Source organism: Stegodyphus dumicola, chromosome 9 (genome assembly GCF_044657685.1).
Source record: "Stegodyphus dumicola isolate Sdum_Otavi_A_Nest chromosome 9, ASM4465768v1".
NCBI lineage: Eukaryota > Metazoa > Arthropoda > Arachnida > Araneae > Eresidae > Stegodyphus > Stegodyphus dumicola.
This window is the reverse complement of record NC_140776.1, coordinates 140,767,455-140,787,623: the sequence shown is the minus strand read 5'-3', so window position 1 is coordinate 140,787,623 and position 20,169 is coordinate 140,767,455.

The window sequence follows — 20,169 nt, the reverse complement described above, 5'->3', positions numbered from 1 at the left end:
CTGACATGAGTCGACACTGAATAAAATCAGCACTGGCATAGAACCAACATCGGATAGAATCAACTATGGAATAGGATCACTGGATAGAATCTGCACTGGCAAAGAACCGACACTGCATAAAATCTACACTGGCATAGAATAGACACAAGAAAAAATCTACATTGGCACAGTATCGACACTGGAAAGAATCGGCTGGGGCAGAGGATGTTGATAAATTCGGCACTGGCCGAAAACTTTTGCTTGACAAAATCGGCGTTGGCATAGGATCAACAGGATGTCATTTTGATATCAGCATGCACTCGACACTGCATAACGCAGCCAAAGATTATAAGTAGCAACGGTGAGTGTGTAGAGTTCCTTTATGTTAATTAAGCAGTTATTTTATGATTTAGACCTTTACTGTCACATCTTTCTTTCATTTCCCCGCCAAAAGTTAAATTAGTTCGCGCGTATTTGAGTCAATGTATTTAGATTGTAAGACAGAGCGTCATCTACCTCTCGAGTCCACTTTACTAGCTCGGATAATATTTGTTATCTTCGGCCTTGCATTATAATTGTCGATATTGAATCTCTGTTTGAATTTTTGAGCAAACTTCGCGTTAAATTGATTTGTGTAGTCTTCGGCTGCTACATTACTTGAAATTTTATATTTAAACGTTACTTACAGCCACAAATTAAATAAAAGTGTCTTTTGCACCCTTCTCAAATTTCGGTTGTTATTTTAGAATCAGTGATAATTTGTTTAATATTAATCAAGATTTTGGACATCATTTAATGATTTCAAAACCCACCAAACTTTATAAGTAATAGGGCTTAAAAAATTTGATTAAATGGTTATTTGGTAATATCTGCATAGGACTGATCTTAGCATTAGGGTCGAAAACTGTATTTGAGCTGCTACGTCGATTCTGTGCCACCAGAAAAGCCATAGATTCTATTCAATGTCGCATTCACGAACTTCATTGCTTTACATAATAATAGATATCAAACAGTAGCTTTGACTCTGCATACAGGTAGATGGAAAACGCATTGTTTCCTTTGAATCGAACTCAGTTCAGTTAGCAAAACAAACAATTTACCAATCAGTGCTTTTCAGAACTGCTTGCTAATTTACTTTTTGAGTCATATATTAAACAGGAATTGTTAAAAATTGTCCATAATTTCTTGCAGAGGAGTACAGATATGCAATATAAAAATGTACTGTCCAGTTTCTTTGGAAGATGTTTGTCCACTCTCTCGAACGTTTTGTATCTGAAAAGCTCGAAAGTTTGTTGTATCTGAAAAGACAATCATGTTTCTGTAGTATACTTCCTTTACTCAAACGTTTCAACTGAGTACTTAAGAATCTTTATAAACTCTCAAAAGCACACGAAGTTTAAATAAATTTCTGCAAAGCATGTAGTCTTGAAAACCTTAATGTATATGTAACTTATTGAATTAGAGTAGCAGTTCCCAACTTTTTTTTTCCTTTCGCGTATCCCTTATTGGTACTTTATAATTTTAGAGTACCTCTAACTTTCTCCTTCCGAATCTATACTTCTCTCATCACTCTCCAATATTTTCGCAATACAACTTATGATAGATTTCGCAATACAACTTATGATACATTTTTAATGCAAGAAAATTTATGAACTGTAGTGAGTAAAGACAGAACTATTACATAAATTATTCTTTTTTATGGAATGATACTTTTGAGGTTGCTTTAGTGAAATCATCTGAAATTTATTCATTCTTCTCAGTTCGTATGAACAATAGATGTTTAAATTTTTCTAGCATTACTTAAAGGTCTTTTGAGTAGGTTATTAATTTCACTCTGTTCGTAAAGTGAAGCTCATTTTAGGGCAAGAATTTGCAAAATGTCTCGAATATTTCAGTCTCAGTTTTTTTTTTTTTTTTTTTTTTTTGTATATTTTTTTCAAATTTAGGTTACCGAACATAGAATCAAATTTTTCGGACGTTTCGAAAACAGTTACAACTTTTTTAATCCTAAGCTAAGTACATTTATTTCAAAAAATATTGACTAATTGAGCTAATACTTGCAGGAAGCTCTCATTGTAAAATTTCGAACTTAACTGAAAATGGGCCTACGAAAATGAGCCTAACGAAAAAAATACTAACTGAAGACGTCAAATCAGAATTGTTGTCCATAAACAGTTTCTGTTCATTTTTATCTAAATAACACTTAACATTTAAATTAAAAGAATTAAAAGAAAAAGTATTTAAAACAATACTCCATATATACAAACTGCTTTTACTATCTAATGAAAGAGAGCTGTTTAAATGACTTGGTAATTCACTAAACATTATTATTATCTACATGAATTATTATGAATCAAAACTGTTTGAAACTTTAAACTTCCCGGTATGGTTACGCTACGTAGACGATATTTTTACCCTGTTTGAAGGTAATAAAGGTGATTTAAATAAAGTTTTTCAACAATGAATTCCATTGATCCTGCTATTCAGTTCACTTTTGAACTTGAGACTTGCAATTCTCTTCCGTTTCTCGACATTCTGGTCACACGTAACACATCCAACTTCAGTACTACGGTTTACCGTAAACCTTCATCGGTTTGCCTTCCACCACACTTCAAATCATGTCATCCGACTGAGCAAAAGTTAGCTTTATTTTATTCCTATATTTTTCGTGCTCTTCAAGTTTGCTCCTCCAAACGATCCTTTGATGAAGAACTAAATTATTTTAAAACAATAGCTATTGACAGGGGATTTTCACCCAACATTATTAATCAAGCAGTTAAAAATTCTCATCTCAATACACCAAAAGGCACACTCTTGTTTTAAGAGGTTATAAAATTTCTGTTGTCATTCCCTTCTTTCCATCAATTAGCTATAAAGTTGCACGTATTTTGCAGAAATTTAACTTTCCGGTCATTTATTCTAACGGCCCTAATTCCAATCCATCTTTGCCTTCAGCCTTTAAAGGAATTATGTTTTAGTTCTCGTTTCATCAACAGATGGCGCCAGTAGCTTATCTTCTGTCCAAGCTTTCTTATCTTATCAATATATCTTACCTGTTCATTTGCGCTTTTGCAGCTGAGAATGATGGTTCTGTAAAACCATCGAAACTAGTCTGAAAATTTGAAAATATAATGTCGATAAAACATTTATAAGAGTGTAAATTATCAATGAAATCTTGTATACAGTTTGGATTGAGGCTACATACAATATGAAAACTCTTGTTTGCAATCAGATTCATCGACAACATTGTAATGGATAAAATTCTGGACAAAATTACTAATAAAATTTCTAACTTTTCCGAATTTTCTTAAAATATATTTATAAAACGTGTTTATTTAGTAAATACTTTGAATTAAACCTGAGTCATACTGATTCATTTCAAAAGTCTATTCTCATGGTGGTGTGGTGTATTTAATTATGGCAAAGCAAACTAGGGCTATCTGCCTAAGAGGAGGGATGCCTTCGTGGAGGACTTTCTAAGGGAAACTGGCTCGTATACACGTTACGCATGGGGAAAACCACGAAAACACCCATGCAGCCAGCCCGTTCGCGGGATTCGAACCTCGGACCGAACTACCAGTATTCAGCGACTTTACCGCTCGGCCGCTGGTGAGCCCTATTCTCATGAAAATATACGCAGTGACTTCAAAACTTTGAAGATTAATTATCAGTAATTCAAATGCCACAAAATGCTGTATTTGTAAGCTAAATTTCCAAAGGTTTTGACAAAAACTGTAATTTGACTAAAACTGTTTCGTAAATAACACAAGATACGAAATTCTCCAGAAAAAATTTATGTCATCAAAACGCTTAAGCCTTTGGAATATACGTTTTTACGTTTTATATTTCTAAGTACAGCTACATTCTGTTTTTGAAATAATCCACTTTTAGGAATGCGTACGACAATCATACGGTTTTTACCATAGTTTAGCATTAAGGATTTTCTAAGTTTTTTAATTACCCGAATTTGACATTCTCATTTTCTCCCGTACGTTAAATAACTTCATCAGATTTCATATCTTTATAAGTTTCTGAAATAGTTTTAATGTCATACAATCTAAATGTCATACAATCTGAGTTTTATGAGTTTTCCATATTTTATTGATTTTATATTAAAGGAAAACGCTAACGAATTACATTTTCAAAAATTTCTTTCTTATGCTCCCTGAATGATTCCATTTACCTCAATGTTAAATAGACTTACTCCTGCGATCTTATTAAATACGAGCCAGTTTCCCTTAGAAAGTCCTCCACGAAGGCATCCCTCCCTTTAGAAAGATAGTCCTCGTGTGTTTTGCTGTAATTAAATAATCCAATCCAATCCAATGTGATCTTATTGTTTTGGCATAGCTTGGCTTTTTTGCGGCATTTCATGTTATATTACACAAAATATATTAAAATGTAACATATAATTTCACTAAAATTATTCACATATATACAAAATTCGTAATAATATATAGTTTTTGTACAGCTTTTAAACAACGGTTCGTAATTAAAATTTCATGACTGAAAACACTTGCACAGATCTAACAACTTTTGAACTATTAATAGAACTCTATAATAAAAAGAATTAATTTTTCGGTCTTAAAAGCGCTTTCGAGCTGACTACTGTAACATTCGCCTGTAAAAATTAAAACATTATATTTTATATTCATGTATAATAAAAGCATGTATTCATGCATGTAGTTTAAAATTACGATAAGCGTTTTATATAAGTGAAAAAGAACGTATTTATTTCCAAGAAAGTAGCTTTCAAATTCTCTGTAAAAAAGTAAAAATACACAAATTCTAAATATAGGAAAAAAAGGAAAATAAGTTAATTAGCTCATTAGTAAAGGGAAAAGTTCCTCGCTTATTTTTCATTCATATGAGAGAATATTTCGCAAAAGAATCTTTCACCTTTTTTTTGGTAGCAAATGAATGTTTATTTATCACAAAAGCTTTTAAATGAATATTTTCAAAATATCGCTGTTGAATATTACTTGAACTCCATTTAATGACAATATGCACTACCACCTATATGTTTTAAACGTCTTGCAGTTTTTAAAAAATAAATGCCTTTTTATATTCTGGACAGAAACTGTTTATCTAAGAAACATCCCCGAGTAATGAAAAGGCAATTTATTATTATAATGAATTCAAAATATATTTGTTTAAAATGGAGCATAATTCATATCAAGTAGAAAGTATTTTAAATAAATGGCGTATACGTCGCCACATTACGGTTCGCTTGGAAGGTTAAGCATAATTAGCTGTTACACTACACCTACAATATGACTGTTCTTGACAAACTAGCACTTACGTCGAGGCCTAAACTCCAGGAACACGCTCAGTAAAACAAAAATAGTTTATTAAAATCTACGTTTTATACCATTATAAAAATTTTAAAAAAACCTAGCCATCGCTGCTTGCGAGATCTTCAATTGCAATCAAATCAAATCTTCAAATCAATCTTATTGCATTACAATGAAATCGCATTGTATTATAATGGACGAAAAAAATCAAATAAAACAAAACAAACAAAAACAAAAAAGAAATCCGAAAGCTTTCAGATTTTACATTACGCCCAAAGGACGTTTATTAAACGTTTTGTGTGTTACATTTATTTATTAAATATCGTGTTCTTTGCACTTAAATAAAAAAATTCAATTCAAGAACAATATCGCAAAACAATTTTAAATTGAGCATATCTTTTTATAATTTTCGATAAAAATGTTTTTTTCTTTTTCGTAATGTTGCCACTTCTCGCTTTGAAATCGTTGAGTTTCTTAATCAAAAACTCATTAATGCTTTACAGAATATGAAATAGATAATAAAACAAATTCCAAATTTGTGCTTCCAGATGCCCATTTTCGGGTGGAGACATATGTTATTCAAAATTTGATGACCTTAAATACAGTCGTTTTTATCACAGTGAGAGAAAAATACATACATTTAATCAAATTTCATTAATTTATTTATTTAAATATAATACAGGGCTCTAATATTTGGTGGCAACAATTTGAAAAGTGATTCGCCGTTTATAGTGAATCAACGCAAAATGCCAAAACAAAATTAATAGCCCTTCTGGGAAAACTGCCCATTAGGCTAAAAACAATAACACAAAAAATAACTAACAAAAAATAAATAAAAATGAAAGTGACTAAATCCTTGAATAAAAAGAGTTCTGAAGCACTGACATTAAACACTCTTTATTTTCCTTTATAGGACATTTTGGAAGCATTTTTATTGCCTCTTTACCAAACTAACACCGGATGGTTCGTATTAAGGGAATAAGTATTGATGTATGAACCGATGCAATAGCTCATACGGACAACATACGCTAGTTTCATAATAAACTTCTTTTCAAACGGCAACTTTGCTGTTTAAGAGTTTCTTGGAAATGGTTGAACCACTGATCACTTACATTTCAACGAGAATTTAAAATTTGTTGATTTAAAAATTAACGCTTCTATAATTTTAATTTGTACAAAATGTAACTGTTACTTACGAATATTATCTCTGACTCGGCGGAGACAGTCAGCAGACTTATCTTCTATCAATGAAGTAACGCTGAACACAGAAGAAAATTTAAAATATTTTTAATGGTTCTTCCGCCTAACAATTTAAACAGTTTGTGTAACAATGAAAAAATGGTCTTCTATATTTACGGGATTAAGAAAAACAAAGTAAAATATAAATGTTTAAATATGATAGTTGCAATACAAAAAGAGCGTTAATAGTTTTGGGTTAGTCCTCAAGTCACGCGGGAAAATACAAGTAACAAATCTAAAGCCAAACGTAAAGTAAATTCAGCAATTAGAAAATGTTTCGAGCCTCTCCGAGAATGCGACTGCCTTGTATGCATTAACTAATTTGCATCTAGGTGGAACCAGTGAAAGTAGAAGTGACAAGAAAAGCACAAGTATTAAAAACATTTATTCTCATAACCTTAAAATCTCACAACCTTGGAACTATTACACAAAATAAACAAATTAATTTATGAAAATATAAAATTTCAAAAACGACGGCTAAACCTAACACATTTTCATTTCATTCAATTCCTTCGCAAGGCTTTCAAAAGTCTACTACCTTAGTTTTTTTCACCCACATTTCATTGTTTTAATATTTTGTACAGACATTGGGTATTATTTGAAAGCAGGATATGTGAGAAATGAATAGCAATTCCCTCGCCGGGACTCGAAGCACGAACCTCTTGAATACGCTCCGAGCGTGCTGACCACTACACCACGAAGGCATGCTAAGAAGGAGGGAGAAATACCTTATGTACTCCCCCTTTTAAAGGGCAACTGGAGATTAGAGGACCTAGTCGCCAAATCCTGGTGGTGGAGAATCATCATCCATCACCTTTTTTTAGTTCGGACGCCACTGTAGACACAGTAGATATTTTTTTAAAGCAGGAGATGTGAAAAATTAGAAGTGCCCTCGCCAGGACTCGAACCATGAACCTCTCGAATACGCGCCGAGCGTGCTGACCACTACACCACGAAGGCATGCAAAGAAGACGTGAGAAATGCCTTATAATTTCATTGTTATTTTCATCGATACATATGTTACGCTTGTTTTAACATTGCTCTCCCAATTGTTTTAATTATGAATACTACTCTTCCGCAATACAAAAGATTTTTGCCCCCCCCCCCCCGGAAAAAAAGAGGTTTTTGCCTCATCACCTTCGAAATCGATACAGATGTATTCGAAATCTACATCAGATTAAAATTGCTCTTTTGCCCAGTTTTAGGAAGTCATTAATGGTTCTTAAAACTTTGCATCTTCTGTATGTTAATCCATTTTTCTCAAAAGACATATAGAATGTGGAACTGCAGTGGAATGTTTTATTAAGAACGAAAAATGTTTTAATATGTTACTTGAATTTTTAGCTGCGGTATACATTCCTTAAGTTTATATTCTGGCGCTTTCCTCGAATGCGAGCCTTGATTCGAACAACATTTTGGCCATTTCTGGCTCACCGTACTCTAACCTTTCCCAGAAGGTCAGCTGAAAACATTCAACCAGTAACCGAATCAAGCGGCTCGCTCAAGTGGCGATACTCAGATATTAAATTTATGACGATAGCGCGCTGCGTTAAAATGATTGACTGGTGCGTTTCAAAGTAATAAAAATTCAATAATTTTGATCTATTACTCAAACATGCAACTTACGATAAATCACTCTGTCGAATATTATTATTAATCTCTAAAAGTTAAACGAAAAATGCAAAAATAAATTGAATTAAGAAAGTTCACTAGTTTTTACTGATTTTGTTTGAAGATGTATATTATTAAATAAGGACCTAAATTTCTTTGAAAATAACAAGTTTATGACAAAATAATCTATGATACTGGAGCAAAAATTATTAATTGAAACAAATGTTTAACAAAGATGTCATTAAGTTTCTCATAATTAAAACAAACTTTGCACTTTTGTACATTTGCTTTTCATGTTACATTTAGGGATCAAATTGTATACTTATGTGAAAGAAGATTGCTTTTCCAAATCATTTAAACGCAAAAGTATTATATAATAGAAATATGTTTTTACTTATTTTAAAATTAAATATTCTTGCGAAATGCCCAGCGGTGTCTTAGTGAAACAGCTTCCATGAAAACCCGGGTCGAAAACGAAGTTCCCTGGCTGAGCAGCGTCGTGACTCAAAGGCAGGCTTAGGATTGCCAGAAACTGGAAGGAAAAGGCAGGTTGCTATATTCGGCGCGAAATCGCCCTTTGGGCAATATATGGCAACAAAATTAGCGATATGTCATAGACGGAGAGGAATATTCTAGAACACATTTTTAGCGCTTTCCCCTAGAATATTCTCGAAAGTAGGTTAAAGCTATATATACCCTACCTATACGGGGAGATGAAAACCCGGGTCGAAAACGAAGTTCCCTGGCTGAGCAGCGTGAGTCAAAGGCAGGCTTAGGATTGCCAGAAACTGGAAGGAAAAGGCAGGTTGCTATATTCGGCGCGAAATCGCCCTTTGGGCAATATATGGCAACAAAATTAGCGATATGTCATAGACGGAGAGGAATATTCTAGAACACATTTTTAGCGCTTTCCCCTAGAATATTCTCGAAAGTAGGTTAAAGCTATATATACCCTGCCTATACGGGGAGAAAGTAGTGTCTTGAGTTCAGAGATTAGCTTGAGAGCGATCGATCGAGTCGAAAGTGGTACTTTAGTTCTTCGCCGTAAAGCTGTCTTTACCGTTATAGCCTGAAAAATGTGATCCTTATTGTTTGTCATAATTTTTCGAGCAGTGTAAACATGCTTTTGGAACTGCTTTGTGTAACAGTGCTTCCTGGCGAATAAATTGTGTTTTGATTCTTCATCAAGTGTTATCATCAATTACTCCAAATCCACGAACGCATTGAATGCAACAATATGAAAGTGTTATCAAAATAAAATGCGCATCAATTAACAGGAAGATCATGCATGCATCCTGATAATGGAAATGGAATCAATTAGACCCATTCTTATTTTTGGTTTCATTCTGTAATAGTTTCAAATATAATTATTTTTGAATAATATTCCTAATAATAAATTATCTTTTTTCACAGTTATTTGGAATATATTTCAGTTCTAATTTATATTCGTTGCAGTTAAGCACACACTCAAAACAATATATCTGCGACCTAGGTCGTACATTTTTATATTCACTTCCGTATAATAATGAAAGACAATACTCAGTTAGGTTGATTGATTAACACAAAGCACACAAAAGCTATACGTCTAAGAAAGGAAATGTCTCGGATTTGAATCTGGGCCGAACTAGCATAGTGCAGCTGCCTTTTCCGCTCGTCTGCTGGTGTGCCTAATAATATATCGTAATGTTAGATATTAATGATAATACAATGAAGAACACTTCGTTTTTGATAACATATTTTGAAATTTTTTAATGGAAAAAAATATTGCTTTATTGTTATTTTGCTTGTGCTATTAATTGCACACTAAATTTTGTTTGTAAAAAATGGAATAGCAGGAAAAGAGAGATAAATGGACCGAAAAGGTTTTACTTTAAACTACCAAACAGTAAATTAATTTTAAATTTAGAAATAAAATTTTTGTTTTCGAATTTTACCTACGCAGCATATTCCGTTGCAGTAACCCAGCGATTGAGACCACTAAACACTTCTAGTTCGAAACCTGGCAAAAGGGCTGGCTACATGAGCGTTTTAATGATTTTCTAATTGAAGATTAAGGAAGAGAAAATCATTCATGTAATTCTTTGTAAAAATTGAAGTAATAATGCCATTTACTGGGTAACAGATACACCTTTTATATTATGAATCATTTCAGGGGGAAAAAGTATTCGTATTCGTGTTCGTAACTGCAACCCAGGAAAGATTTTGTTTACTAAAGAAAAATAACTTTTGTCCACACGCCAAAAGGAAAAAAACATTTAAACGCCTTTCATCAGGTTATTCATGTTCGTTCTTCTCGGTGATAACAACGACCTGTTGATTTCACCCATCAGTTTATCAGTAGTGCTTGTGAACATGGAAAGTGACGATTACATAGCAGACTCGTATTCGGTGGCCGATTTTTCTGCAAAGAACAGAAAGAAAACTAAGTGAGTCCGCGATGTAATTAGAGTTGGGATCTGAGAGTATTTGAAATATTTTTCAGTATTTTTACTTCCTTGTACAAAGTAAAAAGGAAGTATTGTAATCGCCAAAAGTTTCAGGCAGCATATTTCAACGAAAATATCCATTTTCACCGCTATCGAATGCAATTTAACGATGTTTTTGCGTGTTATCTCTACGTAAGGACAGAATAAAATAAAAGACTCCTTTCCTCCAAAAAAATTATAAAACTGCTTTAAAATTAATTCTGAAGAGAATTTTTCCTGGCGTCTGTACGAACGTACGTACGTACGTGTCTCGCATAACTCAAAAACGACTAGCCTCAGAACGTTGAACTTTTGTATATAGGACTGCTATAACATTATTTTGGTTGCAATCGGCCGCTCCAAACGTATATAAATATATTTTTATATATATCCACTTTGTTACCCGGCTCAGTGATCTCAGTTTCTTTACTCGTATATGTTTATAAAATGTACATGTATTATGTTGTTTTTATCTGCCGGTTAAGGTTTTCATGTCTTTAATAAATCTGTATGTAATATTTTTAGAATTATCAACAATTTTAAAGTTGTCTAAGTGCCGCTAAGCCTTTTTTTAATGGCGGCCAATGATGTTTACATTTGAAACAGGAGACTAGTGGATTTGTTGCCAATCTAGAGAAACTTAGCTTCGTAACAACAAAATAACGCATTCATTTATTATTGCCAATTAAATCATGCTTAATTCTTTCTGGAATTTTTTCGAGGAAATAAGTGTTTCAGATTTACTTCGTAATTTTTAATATAGATATTTTGAGTTTTTATGTATTTTTGCCTTCTCACGAAGTGAGAACTGGATTAATTAAATGAGAAATACTCAGTCGTCTGTGAAAAACTGTTTCTTTTTAGTTTTGTTTGCTTAATTTCTTTTATGCATCATTCTAGCTTTATTATAGTATTTGAATAGAACATGTGGCAACGATTAGATAATTCTTTAAATGATATACATTTTGTGCATTCTGAGTTATAATAAGAATGAAATATAATACTGTTAAGTAAACCTAGCGCCAGAGTGTCGCTATGGTAAACAAAGTGAATTTTAAAGAACGCATTTATTATATTGTGGTTTATGCGCTGTCGGCGAAGTAGGTTTAATTCAATCTAATAAGTTTAAATAAAATGCAAAAAAAAATGCGTATAATTTAATATTCCAATACAAGGAAGTCATGTGGTGTACACATCAGATTTTTTTTATTCATGATTTTGAAAAGAAACGAATTCCCAAATCTTTTAATCTACTTCGGAATTATGGTACCAAAAATCGTTACCTTGTCAGTTTTGTAAAGCTTTTGCCTATGATGCTCTTTCGTTCTCGTTTGGTAAATAATGACACAATGCATTTTGCTCTTATAGAGTATGTTGTTTCCAAGACAGGCAATGCAATGATGGGCAAATTTATATAAATGTCTTTCCTTCATTCCACAACATTACAAAAAATCGGCTTAAAAAAAATTGAGAGAAACTTTAGCCATCGATGGAAAAGCACCGGTAGATCACACAGCAAAAACGTACAAACTTGAAAACATGCAGTTCCTTTGAAAATAATTGAGTTTATCAGCTCCCTCAAGGAGAGAAAGTCTCATTATTTCTTAAAAAAGAGTAATAAAATATACTTGACCAAAGGGTTAAACATAACAAAATTAACGACATGTCAAAAAAGGATAATCCGGTATCCTATTGTATAAATTCAGAGATGGTTTTCATTATTCTAAGTTTAACATCGGTTTCCCCCGGTACCTAAAAAAGGATACTTGTAGTATCTGTGATACATTAAGAACAGAGTTTGAAAAATCTTTCAAATGCAGTCAGATCTCAAACTCAGGCGTAGTTGCTCTTAAACTTTCATTACATCGCGGATTCCCCTATTTTTCTTTCTCGTCTTCTGCAGAAAAGTCAGCTGCTGAATAGGAGCTCCAACTGGAATTGTCACTTGCTATGTTCGTGTTCACACAAGACACATTTCGTTAAACAAAGGTTTAATTTTTTACAATTTTAAATAATTTTGCAACAATATTTTAATGATTGTAACTACACAAACTAAAAATTCATTTACTCAAAATTCCTGCGAACTGGCATAAGTGACCCCCCCCCCGGGTCTTCACTTACGTATCGCAAATCGAAGCTAATTTCCATTAGAAAGTCATGCACAAAGTAATTTCTCCACGTAGACAGATAGCTCTCATTTGTTTTGCCGTATTTAAGCAAAAAAAGTACATGACATTTAAAAAACTTAACATCAGCACTGTATATCGAGAATTAATACTTTCTATAAGCAATTGTATGATTCAAAACTCTCAAGTGTCTTCACATTTCCGTGAATTTAAATTGTTTGACCAACTTAAAATATTTTACGATTCATGTACAGCAGCGTTTCTTAAACTGGGGGTCGCGACCCCCGAGTGGGGGTCGCAGGACCTGCAGCAGGGAATCACCAAAAATTTAGTAGTTTTGATATTTCATTAACTTATTATAATAATTTTACAATTACCAAATATTTTTACAAAATGTATCTGAAAATAGATAAAGATAAGACAATACAGACAAAGAAAAAAAGGAAAACGTTTCGACGCGTTCTTTTTATAATGGAAGCGTTCATTTTACTTGCTTTGCACGTGACACTGTCATTTCGTCTGTTACTTATTTAAAATTTTCACATTGTTCTATGTCTTAAAATTAGAAATTAAAGTGAATGACCTAAAAGTGCAATAGTACGTTACAGTACAAGTGAAAAAATTGAGTTTCACACGCGCGTGCGTCGGATTTGCGCAATGCTTATGACGTCTCAAATATTTTCGTAAATATTATGGGAGGGGGGCTGGGAATCGCGAAAAAATCTCAGTGATAAAAAGGAGTCGCGATTGAAAAATTTTAAGAAACCCTGGTGTACAGTTTAACGCTACCTTGAAAATAATTTTATGGTATTAACGTATTTTCGTAAAATTTATTCTCTAATTATTTAACGGAAATCAAATTTTTGAGCCTGTCATTCCAGTAAAATATCTCATTGTAACTCTGTGTTATCAAATTTTTTTTCAAAATTTCAGCCCCTTTTAAATATAAAACTTATAATTTTCCTTCATACAAATGCGTCTTTTATTGCATGAAATTCAATGAAATCGCCCTCTTGCATTACTTAATTATCTATTTAAATTTCTTGTCACACAATAGCTGAGGTTTTTTTGACTAGCTAGATTCATTAAACTGTTACATTCGCGAATGTTAAACGAAACCATGGGGAAAAGAGAAAAAGTTTATTTTTAAAAAATGTCTGCATTAAAAAAAAATTCTTTTGTGGACGAAAATAAATATCCTGAAAAAAAAGTTAAATTTACTTCGTGGAAAAGCCAATTAAGTGTTTTTCAGTTATTTGCTCCTCTTCGGGGAGAAAGAAATAAAAATAAAATCCATTTATTTTCTCCTTACTATATTTTTTCATTTAATCATTTGACAGTGAAAATTTTTTTCGAAGCTTTTTTTTACCAATATTTTACATGCTCATTTTACGTACACGAAATAATTTTACTTACGGTACAGAGTTAAAAATAGAAAACTGATGCGGCTGTATTTCTACTTAAAAGTAACTTACAGGAAATAATGATGAATTTTGTTCGTAAAAGAAGATAACAGACATATATTTACTTGAGTGATTGGCTTTGAGACACAGACACGTTTAACGTATTCTAAGCATATAAAAATGCATTAGAATGGTAAACATTTAAAAATGTATGTGTGCTTTAAATTTTATTATAAATAGCCATAATGCTTAATACGGAAACTTATTTAAAGACTTATTACAAACAATAACATTTTTATTTATACTTTCAATGATATAATACTTATAACATATTATTACTTTCTAAAACCTCATGTTAGAACTTTCCTGATCACAGAATTCGATGCAAAGTAAAACTTGACTTAAACTAAACCTTTATCGAAATCATTAATTTTAGGATAATCATTGAGGAAGCCTAATACTGATGAATATTATTTTATATGTAAACAAGTGTAAATGTGCACGGATGGAACAGATTCCCTATACCTGTAACAATAATAAAACTGAGATTGACTTTATCAGTCTCCTACGCAACGTGTGAAACACAAAGATAAGAAGAATTTACAATAATCGTTTGGTTACTAATGTAGTTAAATATCATATCATGTACATATTAAAGATTATTAAATGTTAAATCATGCATAAATTATACTTAGCAGGAATTTCATAAGAATTTAAATTAGTGTACGAATTATTAATGATTAATTAACGTAATTAGTAATGTATTTATTGATACCTTTAATACTTTTAATTACAATTCTCGTAGTTCAAAATCGTACCTCTAACGCAAAGAAAGTTAAGATTAAGGGTGCCATTTGCTGCTGTGTTGTATGGGGTTGTTTTAAAGCGAAAAGGGCTTAACAATGAGAAAAACGTTTAGTGAGGAATTTTTTACCTTTTCCACTCAATTTGAAACTGAGAAGTTGGATTTTTGCCTCAGGGAGAAAAAAGTTAAAAATTTCTGAGTGAGCGATAAGGAAAAGATCCTTCGCAAAACAGCTATGTGTGTAAATTTCCTCAGTTTTTTAACCCCCTTCCCCCCAAAAAAAAACAAATACTTTTCTCACGGAGATTATATTTACTTTCGCTGGTTTGGTTGGTTTGGTTTATGTGATTGCAGCAAAGCCTCAAGGACTATCTGCCTAGCGGAAGGGATGCCTTCGTGGAGGATTTTGTAAGGGGAACTAGCTCGTATACACGTTACACATGGAGAAACCGTGAAAGCGCATAAGCAGCCAGCTCGTTCGTAGGATTTGACCCTCGAACCGAACTACCAGAGTTCAACGACTTTACTGCTTAGCCGCTCTCCTTCCTTTCAGTGGCAATTTGCTCACACTTTTTGGTTATTTATAGCTTTATTGTTCGTTCAGGGGAATTTAAATAAAAAGTGGCTGATTAGATTTAAATTTTAATTTTCTTTTCGAACTGATAATAAAATTTAGAATTTATAAAGTATCTTTGAAATTTGTGAAGAACTATGGCGTTCAGATTGTCTGCGATTTCGGAAATTTTTCATTGATTGGGAGCTGAATATTCCGGCAGCCATCTTTACTGCGTGTCGCTTCACCACATTAGAAAGAGTTTTTGACTGCATTCTGGCTGCATCTGACAAGCTCTGGGGAGAACTGTTAGGTTCCCGAATAGTAAATATGAAAAGAGTATAAACATTATATGATCTTTCCTCTAAATATGTTAAGCTATTAATTAAGCTTTATAAAATGTAATATTTCACAACTTAATAAAGGAAAGCTTTTACGTTTTCACAGAACTCTGTTCTGGCTAACTGAAAATATTCCAAATGGATATTTAATCTCTATGTCCGCTGAGTCAATGGCTCTTTTCAAAATAGGTGAAATAGTAGAAGCTTATTGACAACGTTTGCCTGCTTTACATGTCACTCTTCTTCATGCTTGATTAACTATTTATAAAATTCATATTTGCAGAATTTGTCATTATCTGCCTTGATTCGTATTTAGTGTACATGATCTGTATCGGAGATCAAAGGTACTTCCAAAAGCTGTCAAGTATGAAGATATATTTCCAAAGCTAACTTTTTGACAAATTTATTATTCAAGATACAGATTTATTACTTAATATAACCATCAAAGAAACAATATACATAAACATACCCGAAATTTACTTTCTAGTAAGCAAAGTATATCATTCGCTCTTTATAATACTTGAAATGCATAATCACGACCGGCATGATGCCTGAATATACACTACCCGACATTAAAAATGCATCACCAAGAAGAATTGTCCAGAAAGGGATGAAACTCAGCACATAGAGATAGACAGCAACGAAAAGTAATTTGTCTTTATTTCGAAATGATAGGCATAATACAGAGAACATCGTCGGATCAGTAGGTTGTAGGACAACTTTTGACGGCGATATATGAAACAACATGTCTAGGTACAGAGTCAATAAGAATACGGATGGTGTCTTGAGGAATGACTTTCTGTCAACAATTTGCCACAGTTCATATACTGAACGCGACAATGGCAGGGTCTGCAAATGGCGTCCAAATCCAAAATGTGTTCGATTGGTGAGAGGTCAGGAGAGAACGGTGGCCAGGAAAGCATTTGTACACTTTGCACAGCACATAGCTGATGCGAGGTGTGTGTGGTAAGAGGGTGGACCTGCTGATAAAGGGCATTGGGCACTCCCTGAAGGTAAGGAAGTGTCACCGGCCGCAACACATCATTCACGTATCGTTCCATGTAACTGTCAAAATAAGATGACAGCAGATTGGCTATCTAAATGAGTTATATTCATTGGCTAAATTCAAATGAAGGAAAGTTACTTCACATGAAGTTAATTAAGCAAGCCATGCTTAACTTTTCTAGTTATTACTTATAACTTTTGAATATAGATATACATATATATATATATATATATATATATATAAATAATACAGATAACTGAACAAAATTTGATGAATATCAGTGTATATATTATTATGTAACGTACATATTTTTATTACTGCATTTATTTTTTATTAAATTATTTTTCTATTGATATAAAACTTCATGATTTCACTCCAAAACACGTATTATAGAAATATTTATATAGAAATGCAAAGTAATGTCCACCCTACTAATATACTGATAGTTCAGTCCTGGTTCGAGTCCCGGCGAATGGAAAGTCTGCAAACGCTTTGGTGTTCCCCATGTGTAATGTGAATACGAGCCATTTTCCCTCTAAACGTCTTCTACCGAACATCCTTCCCTTTCCGTGTGATGCCCTTCCCGAGCGGAGCAAGTAATATATATATATATTACTTAATAGTAATATAGCAAGTAATATATATATATAGTAATAATATATATATATATTACTTGCTCCGCACGGGGAGGGCACCATATATATATATATATATATATATATATTGTTTCATAAGAATAAATTGAGTTTAATTAAAAAAATTAAATTTAAATACATATTTAATTAAATATAAACAAATTTAAATTCTAAACAAATACGTATAAAAGAAAAAAAGTAGAAAAGCAAATTTAAATTCTAAAAAAAGAAAAAAGCCAAAATAATTTAAAATAATTTAAAAATATGCAAACATGTAAAAGATTTAATTCTCGAACTAATCTACAATATCATTTAAATTCAGAAACATAAGCAAATCAAGTGCAAAATCTATCCATGAAATAAATCTACTAATTTAATAAATTAAAATTAAATTAAACAATTTTTTTAAAAAATGCATATGTGAATGATCGTAGAGTAGGCAGAAGACAGACTTATCAAGGGGAAGTTGCCTCCAAACCTAACTCTCCAATCATTCAATTCGTGTTTCGTCATTCATGCAGGCAAGGGTAAAAGTCAAAACCAAAAGTAATTCCAATAAAGTGGTACCCTTAGAAATTAACATTTATGTATTAACATTTAAGAATTAAAGTTCAAAAAGGAAAATACTAATTAAGTCTTTTGAGAAACAAGCAAGTAAAGTCAAGAATTAAACTTTTTCTTAAAGAATTAAATTTTTAAAAATTATATATATATATAGATAGATAGAGAGAGAGAGAAAGAGATAGACAAATAGCTAGATAAATAGCTAGATATATAGGATAGATATAGATGTAGACATATGTATGTAATATATATATATATATCCTAATGTCGAGAATTGATTTCAGGATTTACTCAGAACCAACAGATAAACTAATCTTAACAACAGCGCATAAAATGTAACAATTGAAATAAACCATTTTAACGTCTAGAATTACATTACTTATTTTAAAAATATAAATTCCGATTTTTAAAAATTAAATGCTTTATTTCGACATTAAATTGTATTTTTTATATGAAACGATGGAAAAAATGTAATCCTTAAGAAAACTTGTAATTGAGGATTTTCTTAAGCTCTAATCCGCATTAACTCGCTTGCCATTTTTATCTTTCTTAAAAATGTGATAGTCAGCATGTCTTTAACTGGAAGCTCAATTATTCAGCGTTTAGATACCATAACATGGAAATACATTTACAAAGTACATTTTTTTTCAGGCGTAAAGATAGAAGCAAAGGAATTAAGAGAAATAAATTTCTAGTACATATATTCGAGTACAATATATAAGTTCATGCAAAAACAGAGATTGCGAGAAATCTCTTGGATTTAAAAACCAAATTTTCGAATGAAAGCCGAAGATCGACAGAAAGATTTTGAAGAATTTAGCTCACTTCATCTTTATCCTACCTGCAGAGTTTTCTAGAAATATCTTCCCAAGGAATTTGAGATAATACATCGTCTTCTTCTCTACAGTGCTATAATCATAACTCTTATTTTGTTCCTTTTGCTCGCTTTTATGCTAAGCACTTTAGGAATGTAAATACTAACTATGATACTAATATGTGCAAATAGCAGTGTTGTTCGATAGATAGATATTTCACCCTGCAAGTACTGTGAAGTACAAAAATATGTTTTATTGCTCGTGTAAAGAATACTATTTCTACATGCAGATTTTACTTTTTGCTTCCTTGTAAGAAGTGAAGGAAGTATTACAGTCGCAAAACATTTCGAGTATCATATTTCAACAGAAATATCAATTTTGACTGCTCCGGAATAAAACTGGACATTTTTTTTTTGGTGACGTCGGTACGTACGGACAGAATAAAAGACTCATTTACCAAAAATAAATTAAAAACGATTAGCCATAGAACGTTGAAATTGTGTATATGGTACAGTCATAGCTTCTGGTTGTTCATGTCCCTTTCTTATTGGAATTGAAAGTACCAAACGCATATATATATGTGTGTAATAAAAACAAACTTAGAAGTAATGACGGGCAGAATTTTGATGGCATAGAAGTGTTCATCCATAATGGTAGGAAATTGGAGACGAAGGCAGATTAAATCTTCATTTTTATTTCAGCAAACACGTTGCGGTCACAATTAATTGTGCATGTTCTAAAATTATACATTTCAGATAAATGTGCAGTAAGAAAAATGGAGCAGACAGACTATAGTCAAACTAGGCGAAAGTGTAGAGAGCAAGTGCGTTATGTTTAGGGTGAAATCTTAATTCAGACTGAGTTAGTTTCGTTTCTCATTTCATTTTGATTAGATAGTTAATATTGCTGTAAAATTACCATTGGCTGGTTGAGTTTTAGTTCCATTTACATCACCAGAATTATGTAAGAGTCATATGACATGGATTAATCTAGAATCGACGCAGTGCAGAGAGAGGTTACTATTTTTAGAATAGAAAAGGAAAATTTACGTTGCTAATGTTTTATATATTCTTTATTTTCCTTACACACACACACACACACACACATATATATATATATATATATGTAATAATAAAATTCCATAGTCAAAAATACACTTAAAATTCTAACTGTATGTTCTTTTTTTAATGGCGACGGTCTCTTATTTGAAAGTACGTGAAATTAAATTCACAGCCCCGTAGTCAAGTTGTTTTTCCCGCCTTTTCTACACGTACAGTTATAGAATGTTCTGGAGATATTTAAAATGAACTGGACGAGGCTGACGTCATTTCTT